Raw genomic sequence first — 16,762 nt, forward strand, 5'->3', positions numbered from 1 at the left:
GACCATGCAGTCTACATTCTTTCAATAATAGTAGTCTTTTTCTCCTACTGCTTTATGTAATGTTTCCTAATAAAGATATCTGGAGAACCTGAAAGTTTATATATTTTTGGAAGTTTATGCTTAGAATATATAGTGTAATAATACGATTGCTACAAAATACCAATCACCTATCCCCTGAAACATGTATTCATATGAGGCTTTTAAGCTTCCTCCTCAGTTTGGCAGTCTCTCTTGACTAGTGTAAATACTAAATTGAGGTACAGATGCAGAGTCTCTTTATGACAAGGCAATTTATTACACTATGATTAAATCAGAAAGGTAATGTCTCATGATGAAAGAAAAAGGTGAATATAATTTATTGAAATAATTTGGAATCTAAATAGTTCTTCTATTGATTGCAATATATTTTGGGTACTAGTTAAAGCATTCTGTTCAGGGCAGGGGTGTTTTAGTAATATGGCTTTATATAGACTAATGTTTTTCTCCCCTTCAAATATTTCAGCAGTGACAATTGTCAAATACATGACTAAAATTCTGGATTTCTAATTCTGTCGAAGTACTTGCCTATTTTGTCAACACAGAAACTGGAAAGTTTGCATTTTGTTCCTTTTATATATCCACAGAGCAAAGGTAAAGGTAAAGGTTCCCCTCGCACATATGTGCTAGTCATTCCTGACTCTAGGGGGCAGTGCTCATCTCCGTTTCAAAGCCAAAGAGCCAGCGCTGTCCAAAGACATCTCTGTGGCCATGTGGTTGGCATGACTAAACGCCGAAGGCATACGGAACTCTGTTACCTTCCCACCAAAGATAGTTCCTATTTTTCTACTTGCGTTTTTACATGCTTTTGAACTGCTAAGTTGGCAGAAGCTGGGATAAGTAATGAGAGCTCACTCCATTACGTGGCACTAGGGATTTGAACTGCCAAACTGCCGACCTTTCTGATCAACAAACTCAGTGTCTTAGCCACTGAGCCACCGCGTCCCTATCCACAGAGCAAATAACATGCTATTTAAACAGATACAGGAGGCACTAAATATAATGGTAACAGTGTAGTTGCATGAAAAACTTCAGAAATAATGTATATGAATATAGCAGTGGGCTTACATTATATAATTTGTACATTTAAGTGCAGATATAGATTTTTTTGGTCAAGCCTTCCTCAGTCTGATATGTTTCCTATGTAATGAACTACAATTACCTAACTCGAGTGTAGCATAAAACATTTGGAGGGCACAAGGTGGGTGAAGGCTGTGTTGCTCTGTTTAGAATATTAAATTATCTTTACAGCCTACTTAATTTTCATTAGGACAATTGTCTTCTGATACATTTTTTTATTTTTATAAATCCACTAAATGTTGTCCACCTAAAACCACTAATTTATAATCCTTCAATCTATCTCCATATTTCCATTCTTTTCCAAGTATTTCAACTGGTCTGAAAAAGTTCTCAAAAAGTTGGATTTCTGAATTTTAAGGAAGCATATCATAAATTTTTCCTTCCCTTCCCGGATCATTGATTTCTATAACTTGTATTCTCCTACTGCCTGCAAATGGGCACTTTTGAATGAAGATAAAAAAGGCAGATAACCAGACATGATATATTTAATGTACTGTTTATTTGGGCATTATGAATATTTGGAAAATTATTTGTTGATTTAAACTCCCCTTATGTCATTCCTACCAAAGATAATAGTTTATGGCTAAAGGGTAAGTTAGGATCGGTCTAATTCTACACATTATAGACTAGGCGAGATGGGCAGTATATAAGTTTACTACATTAAATAATTAATTAAAGTGTAAATTATTTTTATAATTGGTTGAGGTCAGATACATATGGACTAGTCATAATATTAAAAATACAATTACAATGACAATTATAAACTAAACCTAGTCATACCAGCCAGTCATTAAGACACTTATGCTTAAAGTAGCCACAGTGTTTTATAACAGTTCTTACCCTGCTGAGTCTGCTAATAGAATGCTTTAGTTAGCTAATCGTTCGTTTATTTCTATTAATTCCATGTATTATTATAGGTTGCAAGTTTTACTAAGAACTCTTCTTTCTTTCTTACAGCTTAATTGTCTTTCCTATGTCAGTTATATGGCATGTATCATTTCAATGTTATTTACTTTTTTACCCTAATTTTTCTGTGGTGAATGTATCAGCTGTCCTTATGCTAATAAGGCTAATCCAGTAGTCCACTTTCCTAATTAAGGCAAAGGATCTATATATCTTAAAGTCCTTCCTTCCAATGTCTGAAGCCCACACAACTTTCCGTAGCCCGCACTCTTTCTTTAAACATTTGCATTTGATCTTTCTAAGTGGTGAACTTGCCATTATAATAATTTCTGCTTTTAAAAAAGATGACAGAGCTCTTTTTGTGCAATTTATTTTCAACGTTTGTTCTCTGCCTTTCATATAAATATATAAGGTTTTAACTGCTATAATTTTCCTGCCTTCTTAGGTAAAGAAACCATCCAGGATATCCACTTGAACATTTAGGATCCTGTGGAATTCAATGAGATCCAACAGAACAAAATGTCCACTTTGTGCTTTTAAAACACACAACATAAATGTTATGCAACAACGATATAAGCAGAATTGTTGATAAAGCCGATTGTGTTACCCTGTTTGAAAAGGGAAAGAATAACTGTGTTCAATCTGTCAAATGGAAAACAGGACCTGCAGGTATGGAATGGTAGTGACAGTCAATAATTACAAGTTATGTTGCTTAATAAATATGCTGTTATAGTGATTGTAGGTATAAATTAAGACTTGTCACTGCACAAAGTGCAAGAGAGGTTTGGTTTCAAATAATTCTCAAAGCTATGTCCACAGTGCCATGGAACTGCAGGGATATATATCTTACTAATTGCTACTATAATTATAATAGAGAAATGCCTGTAATTGAGGCTAGTAGTGAGATGCTGTGGGTTATATTTCCCTGAAAAGGAAGATGGAAGGAAGAATAGATTTTGCTCCCCAAATCAATTACATTTTACATTAACTGAAAATATTAATTTTTAAAAAAAAGATAGATGAAGGGTTTTCATAACTTCTGTCTAATCTTGGCGGGGGGGATGAGGGGTATCTTAAATTTGGAGGTTTCTTCCTTTAGAGCAGAGGTGTCAGAATGGCAGCCCACAGGCAGAATGAGTCACAGACAGGCCACGCCCACCCCAGCTCCATGAAAGGAAAAACGTTGTGATACATCATGTGATTGCAATGTAATGCTGCAAGTTTGTTACCTGTGCTTTTAGAGGAAACATAATATATATGGTGGCACAGTGGTTAGAATGTGGTATTACAGGCTCACTCTGCCCACAGCCAAGAGTTCGAGCCTGACATGCTCAGGATCAACTCATCCTTCCATCCTTCTAAGGTCAGTAAAATGAAGACTCAGATTATGAGGGCAGTATGCTGACCTTTTAAATTGCTCAGAGAGTGCTGTAAAGCACCATGGGGAAGTATATAAGTCTACGTAGTATTACTATTGCTATAGTAGAAGTTCAACTATCATTTAAAAATCAATAGGTGTCATTGTACTGATTCAGACATTTAATTCCCCAAACTCTCCTGCCTACTTGTAAAAGAAAGCCTGAACACAATGATCTGGAGATGTAGTCCATCTGCTAATGATTCTGCAAGTATTTCTACTATTCACTCCACCAGGTTCCATCTCCTGCCCTCCAAGATAAGATTGCTGTTTGTATAAGCAGTCAGATACTCAGTGAAGGGACTCTTCTTGTTCAAGGCTACCTGAGATTCTGCCACTGTCTAGATCAAAGGTGGCCCCTTTAGGATTTGTGGAAAGGGCCATAGATCCCCACCCTTGGTCTAGATCAGGGGTAGTCAATCTTTTTATACCTACCGCTCACTTTTGTATCTCTGTTAGTAGTAAAACTTTCTAACTACCCACCGGTTCTACGGTAATCGTGATTTATAAAGTAGGGAAGTAACTTTACTTTATAAAATCTATAAAGCAGAGTTACAGCAAACCTCTACTGCCCACCATGAAAGCTGGAACGCCAGCTAGTGGGTGGTAGGGACCAGATTGACTAGACTATTGTCTAGACGATAAAATTTTATTTACAGTAAAATACATTGCATATATCTTTGTAATCCACTATGGGAAGTTTTTTGGGGGGTTAAAGGTATGTAAAAAATTTAAAAGTATACAAGCATTTAAATAAATACAAAATTAACCCTGTGGTTGCAAATAACTGTGTAAAATAAATTATTTTAACATATATGGCTTCTGTGTTGAAGTATAAATCCTATCATGGAGGAAGAATGCAGTTTTAAAACAGAATTTAAAATTTGTTCAAATAAAAAGTATGCCTTTGAGGACCAAAGGAGAGTATTATGGACCAAGTGATCCCTATATTTTCTTATTGTACACATCTCCTTTCAAGCTATCTCCACCTAAAATGCATTTTTGCAACAGCAAAGACATTATTTATGCAATGATATAATGATCAATGTGGCATAATTTGCATCTTTTCCTGCCTGTGAATACTGAGGATATTTGCTGTTTTATTTATTTATTCAATTCATATGGTCACACATTTCAAACAAGTGACTCTAGGTGGTTACCAACAATAAAAGAAATCAACCAAAAGTAACATTAATCAGAGGAATTTGAAGATTGGGGTAACGCTTGGGTTAAGCTGTTGTCTGGTTTTTTTCTTTTGCATATATATCATTAGATGTTGGTTTGACTTGTTTATTACACAGATAGATATCCACATCTGGAAAATTTGTTTATTTAATGTAGCATTTTTGATAAGTATAGATGAAAAAGCTTATAACTATTTGTAAACCCATTATGTAAGAGGAGGAGAACCTATTAGGTTTTTTGTTATGTTTAATATTAGATCTATTTATCATTTGGGATTTTTTTCCTTTTTCTTATTTTGTACACAAGATTTTTTTCCCCTTTTCATTGTTAGTGTTAGATGTTCATTTTGTTTTTGTTTTGTGTTTTATTTCTGTTGAGTAAAGAAAACAATATATGTACAATGAATAGACAATTAGCTGAGATAAAAACTGCAACAAAATAGCCATAAATACAAATATTTAAAAATAATATTTTTATAAAGTCATACAAGATTTTATAAATAAGATTTATAACATTTTATAGTATCATTTTCTTCAGATTCATTTTTGTCACTGAAATAGACATTGTAAAGTCACAAATGTTTGACACATGGCATTCTGTAACAAAATGTTATAGTGTGAATTTCAGGATTCTAAAGTTTTCTGATTGGAATTTTCTCAACATTATGGGAGTTTGGTGGCGTCGAGCAGCGTCATATTGCCACTCCAAGCTACGCTAACATCTTTGATTTTTCCTCTTTTGTCTAAAAAACAATAGATTAATGACCCATTTCCAGTTTCATTATTCAAAACATATATCTTTCAGACATAAATTGAAAAATAAAATGTTAAGCAGTTGCTGAGATGTAGCCCTTTCCTGCTTTGAACATCTGGATGCTTATTTTTCTTTTTGTAAAATATATAAGCTTATGCAGTTATTGGTGTACCATTGTATAGTGCCTGTATAAAATACTGCTATTGCATTTTGTCCTATCAAGAGAAACGAGGTGTGCGCATAGACTTAGCAGCGCCTGCTATTTAGTATATTTATTGGACTATTTCTATTATTATCACCAGCTACATATCCAATGGCTATGCTTTCTGGGGTGTTGGCCATTGTCTAAAAAAAAAGCCCCAGATTCTATAAAACTAACCAAGACTATTGTGTTTTTTTCCCTCTATTCTGACAATGGAATCAATGTTCTCCATTTTTATCAGAAACTTTCAGGTTTCTTTGCCTCTTTTTATTCATTTCCCTTCATCTATTGTCAAGCCTAGTGAATTTTTTTCTGCAATACGTCCAACAGATAGATGACAGTTGCGGCACTGTTTAGAATTTTAAATTTCAAAGACCGATAGTAGAAATGATAAATATACATTCCTGAGTTATTTATTTAGATGTTCTTATGTCAATTATTTCTTAATATGACTTAATTACAGATATGTTTTTTTCTTTTTTATATATTTTATTAAAGTTTATTGTATGATACAATACTAATACAAATTAAAATTAAGAAAGTTAAAGAATAGAGAAATTCAGAAATAAATGGGAAAAAAGAAGTGGTTTCCCACTTCTTTCAATATAGTAGTATATAGAAATATTTACAATGTTAACATTTTTGCTTTACATTTTTAAAGTCATTCTAGACATTACTAAAATGAAAGTTCCATTTTTTTACAGTTTCAAAAAATGGGGTTTCCAAATGGAAACAAAACTAAATTAATTCTTATCTTTAATTATAACAGTCAATTTTGCCATCTCCGTCAACTCCATCACCCTTACCATCCATTCTTTTGCTGTGGGAATTAGTGTGTCTTTCCATCTTTGTGTGCATAACATTCTTGCTGCTGTCAACATGATAAAACTTCAGATTGTCCATATAAAGGAGGTGGGATAACCTGGCAGATGTTTTGGATGTTTGATAACCATATCCTCAGTTCTTTTTGTTGACAGAGGAATCAATGCAAAACAAACAGTAGCAGTGATAGTGAATCTCCTTGAAAGATTCCTCTCTTGATATTAATCTCACCCAATTTATTACCAATGACCTGTAACCCCATCTTCCATTGGGCCATTGATCTTTGCACAAAACTAATGATTTTTTTTATTTCTGTTATTTCTAGGCACTTGGTTATCCAATCATGTGGCAGGGAGTTAAATAGCTTCTTGCAATCAATCCATGCTACATTCAAGTTGGTCTTCCTTCTCTTGCAGTTTTCCAGAATTATCTTGTCAATTAGGAGTTGATCTTTTGTTCCTTTCCTGGTTGGACGGTTTCCTTTCTTCTATGGTAGAAATGATGTTGTTGAACTGCATCAGCTACTATACTGGTTATCAATTTGACAGTTGCTGGTAAGCAGGCAATTGGCCTATAGTTGTCTGGAGTTTGGACTATACTTATGTGCCATGCTCACAACCAAAAGGGGAAAATTATTAGAAATTGAAGGAATCAAGATGTCCTATAGAAATACATCAAGAGTTTGGATGAAGACGATCACTACAAAAACTTTGTATCCTTCAAGCTGACAATATAAAGCACACTGAAGTAAAAATAAAAAAAAGGTTAGGAGTAAATGCATAAAGAGAGTGAAGAAAATCTTAAAGTCCAACTGAGTGGAGGAAATACAATCAAGGCAATTGACATCTGTCAATTCCAGTCATTACATATGTACATATCTGGAATAGTGCACTAGACTCAAGCAAAATCAAAAGCCCTGGATAGGAAGACTATAAAGAAATAATACAATGAATCATGCCCTTCATCCACGCAGTGATGTTGACAGACTACTTACTAAGGAAAATAGCTGGGCATGGAATGTCGCAAGTACATCAAACAGTTGAAGAAGAAAAAGGGGCATATTTCAAAAAATATTTGAAAGATAGTGAAGAAGGTGAAGAAGGTGCATTGAAGCTAGTATACCAGAAAGGCCTACTGAGTGCTGGAGGGACCGAACTGGTCTACAAAAAATATCAAATGAAGAATAGAAAAAAGGTCTGCAAAGACAAAACATTACATGGCCAATACATTAAAAAGTAGCAGGGAAAACAGATAAGAATAAGACCTGGCACTGGCTAAGAGCATGAAAGTTGTAGAAAGAGATTTTAGGGCTAAATCTGGTTGCAGACTGACTAGAAACAATGGCATGTCAAAGTAGCAATAATGATTCTTTAAAGGATCTGTAAGAAACACCATTTGCCTGCAAGCAAGAAAAAGTCGTAGAAAAAGAAGCTAAAGTGCTCTGGGACTGTAGAAATGAAACAGATAAGCACCTGCCACATCCTAGACTCAACAATTATTGATAAGAAAGACAAAAAAGTCTGATTAGTTGATGTGGCAATCAAAACCTGGAGATATCAGAACAGAAGAGAACTGGAGACTATAACAAAATACAAAAACATGCAAATAGAAATAGAATAACTGTAGCAAAAGAAAGCAAAGGTAGTACCAAAAGTAATAGATGCCTTGGGTGCATCCCAAAATTGGAGCACCATTTGAACACTATCAGCATTGACAAATCCACCATCGGTGAATTGCAAAAGGCAGCTTTACTTGGAACATCTTACCTCCTATGACCATACCATTAATACCACGAAACATCCACAACTACCTATCCCAGGCCTTTGGGAAAGACTTGGTAAGTTGATAAAAATGCCAGATCCAGTCTAAACATCTGGCTGACTGTGTGACAAACCATAAATCTTCAAATTTTCTTTCAAGCCCTTCATCCATCAAACTTAAAAGAAAACCCCTGATTTTGCTTTTATATTTATTTTAAGAATCTTCTGAATTAAGATAAACATCTGATCCCAGTATTTCTTTGTGTCACAAATCTACCAAGTATGATTAAAAATACTGCCTTTACAGTTGCATTTCAAAATGCACTTGGAAGTCTTTTATACATCTGGACAATTTTTGGGGCATTAAATACCAGATCCTATTATAAAAAAATAAATTATAATTCAATGTAAACTTCAATCCATTTATCCACTTATTTTGTCACTGATCAATCTTTATATTATAATCAAATTCTTTGCCCATTGATTTACATAATCTTTAACATATTCTTTTTCCCAATTCAATTTCAATATTTTATAAACCTTAGCAAAAATATGTCCATGATTAGTACACAATGCAATTTCATATTCACTTCTTGACAGTTCAAAACTGTGGCATTTCTTATCTAAATTAATTATTTTTTTTTGTTAGTTGTAGATATGTGAGCCAATAGCAAACATGCCCTCTCCAATTTTTTTTTCCTTTTCAAACTTGGTCCATTTTAAATAAAATGTATTATTTCACTGTAGATCTATCAGATTGGTCTTACTGATTTTTTTAAACAAAGCAAAAGTGGTATTTAGGTGACAGCCTTGTTTTATATTTGTTCTAAACTCTTAGGATAGCGTGTCCAACAAAATGATTTTTAAATCTGGGTTCACTTTAGGATTGCATACCACAAATAAACATGCCACTCAATCTCAATTCATGATCCTCCAAATCTAATAACCTCTTATTCTTTAAGGTCACTCAATCCTTCATCCAAACCAAAGAGCATCAAAGTATAATTTTAAGTGTGGTAGATCCAATCCTTTCTCTTTCACATCCTCAACAGTTTATATTTCATTCTTATTTTTCCCCTTACTATATGAATTTAGTAATTTTGTTTTGCCATTGCTTAAATGGAAAATTGGTGATCAATATTAGTAATATTTGAAATAAAAAATATCTCACTAAAACATACATTTTAATTTCAGACAGATATGGTTTGTTCAAGTATATAGCATGTATAACATAATACACATGGTACCTTTTGACAGTGATAGAGATTTATGTATTCATTCACTGTATATATCCAGCATATTACATATGATTCAAACCAATAACAATATATCTGTACCAAAAATATGTTCTGCCAATGTGATATGTTATTCAGATTAATTTTTGCCAGGAAATACTACGACTCTACTGGGAATGGAGGGAACTCATTCCCGAAGGTTAAATTCATATATTATTTGCCATTAAATCAGTGTCAATGGTTAGCAATAACACAGATCTACAGAACGAATGATCTGCACCCAACCTGGCTTTTCAAGTATTCCAGTGATATATATGAAGATTCTCAGTCATCCAAGTCATAGTTGTCTCAAATGTGCTTTTTCAAAAAGCAACTGCACTAAGTTTTTTCCTTGAGGAAAATGTTTCGCTTCTTATCCAAAAAGGTTCTTGGATGAGAAGCGAAACATCTTCCTCAAGGGAAAAACATAGTCCAGTTGTTTTTTGAGAAAACACCTTTGTGTATTTCAATGATACTTCCTCATCATTGTAATTGGGTCCATCAATTTTGCCATTTGCTATACTTTGGCCACCTAATGAGAAGGAAGAATTCACTGGAGAAGAGCCTAATGCTGGGAAAGATTGAGGGCAAAAGAAGAAGGTGGCAACAGAGAATGAGGTGGCTGGATAGAGTCACCAAAGCTGCAGGGGTGAGTTTAAATGGACTCCAGAGGATGGTAGAGGACAGGAAGGGCTGGAGAAACATTGTCCATGGGGTCAGGATGGGTCAAACACGACTTCGCAAATAACAATACCTTGCTATAGATTATCTTCTTCACTTTCCTTCTATCTTTTCCAGCATTATAGGCTTCCCAAGGGAGTTGTATAATCACATAACGTGTCCAAAATAGGATAATTTGAGCGTGATCAGTTGGATTGATTTATTCAGTGATCCATTTGTTTGATTTCTTGGCTATTCATGGTATTTTCAAGGGTCTTCTCCAACAGTAAAGATCAAAGGTATCAGAGCTCTTTCTATCCTGTGTCTTCTAAATCCAGCTGTCTCTTCCATAGACTTACAGGGAATATTATAGTTTGCACCATTTTGATCTTTGTAGGTGTAAAACTCCTGTCAATCTGGGTACCTTTTCCTCAGCCTTCATTGCTATGCAATTTTAGTGTGCAGTATATTTCTGGTTCCTTTGGTTCCTTTATTGTTAATAATTGATCCTAAAAAGCTGAAGTTATTCACTACTTCAATGCCTTTACTGTCAGTTCTAAGCAAGTTGCTGTACATTAATGATGGTTCCATTTTGTTCTGTATGATTCTTGATTTTCCTGACTAGAATTTACAGATTATTGGCATTTTCAGGAATTAGAGTAATGTCACCATCATAACTTCCCTCAATATGTATGATCTTTTCATGATCTGGAGCCAGTCTGTTTCAACAACTTCCTGTCCTATGCTGGAGAACAATGATACTTTCTTGTATTTCCATTTTCCTAACCTGACAGCTTGACATGATAAATTCAATCATAAGCCTTTGTGTAAGTAGTGAAGCACATATTGAATTATTTTTATAAATTCTTTGGTTTCTTTAATTATCCATCGCACATCAGCAATAATATGTGGTTCCTCAGCTTTTTCTAAAACAGACTTGAAGCTCTCATTTTCATTTTCATACAAGGCTGTAATCTAAGCATTATTTTGCTAGTATGTGAAATTAAAGGTATTGTGCAATAATTTGCACACACCATTAAGTCTTCTTTCTTTGATATCTGTATGTGGACTGATGTCTTCTAATCTGTTGGCTTTGTAGTGTTCTTCAGATGTGCTGGGATAATTCGGTTAGAACTTTACTGTTTCTTCTGGTGTGTGCCATATCTTTTCAGATATTTTGACAATTCCTATAACTTTCCAAATAATTAATGAGCAGAGTACTGATCTAACTTCATCTTCTAATATTACAAATCTTGAACTAGGGACTATCTTCTAATCCAGTGGTGACCAACTGGTGGTCCGTAAGAAAAGTTTTGTGGTCCGCAGAAAAATTATTTGAATTTTTTATATTGCACTAAATTAGGGGTCTTCAAACTACGCCCCCTTGGACGGATACATGCAATGAATGCTTGTGTTGCTGCAGAGAGTCTCCCCCTTCAGGGTCTTTTTGTCAGAGAGGAGCAGAAATTCCAACTTGGGGTCTGCTACTGCTTCCTGATGCAGGGCTTTGGGTGAAGGCTGGAGGGAAACTACGCTGGTGGCAAAGAGTCAGAGAGCCTTGTTTCAGTGGGACTGCATCATGGCCTGGAACTGGCTGACTATCTAAGCCCAGTGAACCTCCAGGCGCCAGTACCTGGCCTTGCACTCCCTCTGCTTGGAAAGCCTATGCTCGTAGTCCTCAGTGAGGTGCTTCTGCTAAGCCTTCTTGGTCAGATCCAATTTGAACTGAGCCAGCTATTTTGCCAGTTCTCATGATGGCTGCTTAGCTCTAACAACTGCTTCCTAGAAGACCGGGTTGGCAGGCAAGGAGTGGCGGGGAGGAGAGGAGCGAGTAGAGGCAGGCGAGGCACCTCTCGACATGAGTGACATCAAGTTGGCCACGCCCATCCAGTCATATGACCACCTTGCCACACCCACCCATCCAGTCATTAGGCAGATCGTATTAGTGGTCTGTGGGATATAAAATTATGAATGGTGGTCCCTGAGGTCCAAAAGGTTGGGGACCCCTGTTCTAATCTAAGATACCTTAGCTGTGATTACCCAGTTATATAGAATTTCACTATATTCCTTCTACCCTTGTTTCATTTTCTCTGAATCATGTGTCCTTGGCATTGTTTAGTATTCCAATTCAAGTTTGAAGCCTCCTTCTGAATTTGGAGATCTTTTGGAAAACTTTCCTCATTTTTCCATCTTCTCTCTTCTAACAACTCTCTGAAATTTGTTATTAAGTTCCTAGTTGAGATCTTTGTTTTTCTTGGCTTTGGTTTCTCTTGTCTTTTTTTTGCAATTTCTTCTGTTCTGACATCTAGTTTGATTTTTCTGTTTCTTGGGCTTTGGCAATTTCTTTTCCTCCTTAACATCTGTGATTTCATCACATTATTCTTTCACTTCCTTGTTCCAATAATATAGTTAATATCCTTGAAGAAGGTAAGAGCTAATAATTTCTTTATGGTTGCCAAAAAAACAAGATATTCATGAAGTCATCAGGCGTCATATTGAACTATAAATTGATTTAACTCTTTATATGTATGGCATGAAATTGGAAAAGTGATTGCATTGCAGTACTGGTGGTCCTCAGCTTATAACCAATCATTTAGGGGCCACACAAATTTATAATGGACCCCAAAAAAGATACTTTAGACCTGGTTTTGAGGTTCCAATGGCCAGGCTCCACCTATGGTCATGTGACCACACTTAAGGCTGTTTGCATGGCCCCATGGTTACAAGACTTCGATTTACAACTTTACTGGTGTAAGCCAGCATTTACTTTCAGTTTCTAGGCAAAAAAATGCCCATTGCAGAAAATGGATTTGCTTAACAATTACAGTATTCCCTTAATAACTGTTGCAAAAAATGTCATAAAATTGAATTGGTCATGTGTTGACCTGCTTAATGGTTGGCATATCTTATGACTGTAATTCTGGACTTAATTGCAGTCATATTTGAGAACTACCTGAAATCATTTGACAGCATGGGTGAGGTTCATCAATATGCTGATGCTATTCAACTGTGCATTTCTGTCCTTAGCCAGCCACTTGATGCAATCTTCCTGGTCTCTTGTTCAAAGAGCAGGTGACAGCTGTGATCAGGATGTCATTGCATAGCTTTGTGGTGCGCACCAATAGCACCTTTCTTGGATCAGGAGGCATTACTCTTGTCTCTCAGACTTTGATCACCTTCAAGTGTATTGTAACATAATCGGCACGGAGCTCCCCTTGAAGAATTTCTAGAACTTCAATTGCTCCAGAACATGGTAGTAGCAAATAAGGGGTATGTCTTGCTTTTCCTATGTTATTCCTTTGTTCTAAGGGCTGCACTGTTTTCCAGCATGCTTCCTGGTGTAGTTCAAGATATCAGTTAGTGGGAGCCAGGGAGTGTGTCTTTTCTGTATATATCTCTCTCTCTCTCCCTCTCCCTCTCCCCCCCCTGTGTGTGTGTGTGTGTGTGATGGAGTTCAGATCTGCTCAGCTCTTGTTGACACATTATGTTGTATGCTGGCGGCAGACTCAGACAGTAAGGAGGTTGGGGAGGAACTTGGGCCAGTTCAGTCCTGGAGTCTGGGGAAGGCTCTACTGGGTGCTCTGCATCAGATGCAAAGATGGGGCATGTGACATTTATCAGCTGCCTTTGAAATCAGAGATAAGTGGGGCAGAAGAACAGTTGGAGCCTGTTCCAGATGTGCATATGTGCAGAGCTGTCAGGAGAAGGAAACAACTAAGAAACAGGTCAACTCAGAAGTGAAGGCACAAGTGGATGCTGAATGGCCCCTCCCACAGGAGCAAAGGGGGAGTGGTGTTTGCGGGAGATAATTAGTTCGCTTATTAGTGTGAAGATTTGCTTATCTGAGACTCCTTGCCAGGTATTTCATTTTATAGCTTTGCGACTGGAAACTCGGCCTGGCAGCTGTCCAAGGACTGATAAGGTTTGTTTTTGCAATTAAACCTTGAAAGGCTTATTGCCAGGACTTTTCTGGATGTGAATGCCAGGAATTCACATTAACCAAATAAAAAAGGGTTATTTTTCAGGACAAGGCGTCTGTTTCGTGATTCTGTTAAGCCTGGGTCAGAACACATTGCTCTGGGTACAACCTTTCCCTTTAATCATTGGGCATAGCTCTCTATGGCAATGTTGGCTTGTGCAATAGGAGAGACGAGGCGCATGGTTTTCACACAGGTATCTTACCTGTGCATTACCTACCTTTTTGGGCCTTATGCGAGCTCCTTATTGAATTTAGCACACTCGAAGGCTCACTAGAATAGTGATACACAGAAGATCAGTTTAAATTAGAAAAGACAGCCAGACACTTCCAGGTTCTGCATTGCTAGTTTTGTTGCCATTGAGCCCATTACAAGTTTTCATCTGCTTCTGCTGATAAAGGATTTTGTGGGGTTGTATTTTTTGTAGTTTGTTCTATTTTTATTTTATTCCATTTGGAGGTTCGCACAAGATCAATTTCAGGTAAGTGCCGTTTCTGTGACTAGCAATAACCACAATTAGTTATGACCACTTAGTGCAGCGATGGCGAACCTTTTTTGGCTCGTGTACCATTACCAGGGGGAGTGCGGTGGTGGTGGTGTCGTGCTACACTCATAATGCAATGCACAACCCCCCAGTGCGCATGCGTGCATGACAGACACTCCTCCCATTTTTTGTATGCTTTTTGGTCCTCCCCAGGCTCCAGAGACTTTATAGGATCCTGGGGAGGATGAAAACAGCCTCCCCTGCCCCTCTGGAGGCCCTCTGGAGGCTTCAGGAGCTTCCCTGAAGCCTCTGGAGTGCAAAAAAACGACCCTACAGGCAAACCAGAAGTTCAGGAACAGACTTCCGGTTTGCTCGTAGGGCCAATTTAAGCCCTCTGGAGCCTTCAGGGGCCTTCCTGAGGCTTCCCTGAATGCTCCGGAGGATGAAAAATGACCCTATGAGCTTGTAGGGCCTTTTTAGTCCTCCGGAGCCTTCAGGGACCTTCAGAAGGCTTCCCTGAAGGCTCCGGAAGACTAAAAACAGCCATACGAGCAAACCAGAAGTGACTTCCATTTGTCCCCTGAAGGCTCTGGAGGGCTTAAACTGGTCCTACGAGAAAAACAGAAGTCCGTCCTTGAACTTCTGGTTTGCCCATAGGGCCATTTTTTTTGCACTCCGGAGACTTCAGGGAAGCCCCTGAAACCTCTGTAGGGCCTCCGGGGGGGGGGGGGGGAGGCTGTTTTTGCCCTCCCCAGGCTCCTATAAAGCCTCTGGAGCCTGGGAAGGGCGAAAAATGGCTTAAAAAAAGGATGAACTCAGCTGGCCAGTGTGCGTATGCATGCTGGTCAGCTGACAGAGCAATGCCTCACGTGCCCTAACAAATGGCTGCACATGCCACCTGTGGCACGCATGCCATAGGTTCGCCACCCCGGACTTAGTGCAACTACTTTGGCAGCACTAGATACCATGGATACCCTTGTTATTTCGTTTGGACCAATTACCACTGCATGATGCTCTTGTATGGCTTGTTCTCCAGACCAGTCACTTCTGGTCATGGGGCTGAAACAGAACTCTTGGTCATCCATTGGCAGCAGCGTCATTCCCCTGCAGCATTAGTTGGGAATGGAGCTTTGTTGTTATTGACCACTCCTTTCATACTTTGCCACCTTCTGCCTGTTACATGTCAGCCAAGTTAATCTTGAACCCAAGTTTAGATCTGTATTTCAGAAGAAAGCTATAGCCATGTTCAAAGCCAGTCTGGCTGACAGGCAACACATGTATAGGGCAAGCTGTGAGGAATCTTGGGGGAGTTCTTCCCCACTTTATTCCATGTCCCCACTTAACACCTGGCACTGGATAGGTAGTTACATCCATCACTCTAGGCATCCGCCTTAATTGGCACTCTCCTATCCAACTCCATGTGAAGGAAAGTGATTGTCAATGATCTGGTTGCCCTTGGCAGAAGAAACAAACTCATGGAATCTATGAACCCCTTTACTTACTTAGTCCACAATGATACAGACAGCACAATATTCGGCAGAGAGAGCACTTTTAGCTCAATCCTGAGAAAAAGCCCTGAGAACGCTACTGCAAAACATTCTCTTACCACGGTTCAAATCCACCACTTGTTCACACAAGGATCTTAGCTGCCAGTGTCTTCCCACTTCCTGCCACCATTCAGTCCTCCGCTTGATTTCAATGCAAGGCAGCGAGCTCCAAGAATATATCGTTGCTTTGTCCATGCGATTGGTGTGGCACCTGTTCGGCTTCTTGAAGGCAAGGAACGGAACCCCGACTTCGACCGTGTCCGACGGGACCCCCGTTTCCCTTACCCCGTCGTGCGCTTCCTTCACGGTCGCCAGTAGGAGGCGCTAAAAGGCCAGGACAAGCCTGTGTTTTTGCCCTTCGGCTACATGACGTTGATTGCTGCCTCAGCCAGTATCTCACTAATAACGCGGGGGAGGGGGGAGAAAAATCCAGGCAGAGGAGAAATTCCTCCAACGCTCCCTTGTGAATCCCCCCTCCCCGATAGACACTCCGGTTGATTGGGTAGATGTGTGTGAATGCCTCTGGCTTCGTAGGCGGACGATTGGGGAGAGCTGGCTAACTCCAGCCCACACCACTTCCACCCACTCGCACCCTTGGGTGACAGGTCGCTTTTGTGAGTCTCCCGCCCTTCCGGGCCTGTCTTCTACTATTGACTCACAGG

At 38.2% G+C, this 16,762-nt stretch overlaps 1 protein-coding gene across 1 annotated transcript in view; it reads right to left on the bottom strand.

Annotated features, from left to right (window-relative positions):
- Positions 1-16,444, bottom strand: part of ATF7IP (activating transcription factor 7 interacting protein) — a 287,553-nt gene extending 271,109 nt beyond the window's left edge. Inside the window, exon 1 of the mRNA XM_087723261.1 lies at positions 16,160-16,444. The gene's annotated coding sequence lies outside the window, so the exon portion shown is untranslated. The remainder of the gene's footprint in view (positions 1-16,159) is intronic.
- Positions 16,445-16,762: the final 318 nt, after the last annotated feature.

This window comes from Thamnophis sirtalis, unplaced genomic scaffold (assembly GCF_051295495.1).
Source record: "Thamnophis sirtalis isolate CommonGarterSnake01/CBP01778 unplaced genomic scaffold, rThaSir2_p1.2 scaffold_9, whole genome shotgun sequence".
Taxonomy (NCBI): domain Eukaryota; kingdom Metazoa; phylum Chordata; class Lepidosauria; order Squamata; family Natricidae; genus Thamnophis; species Thamnophis sirtalis.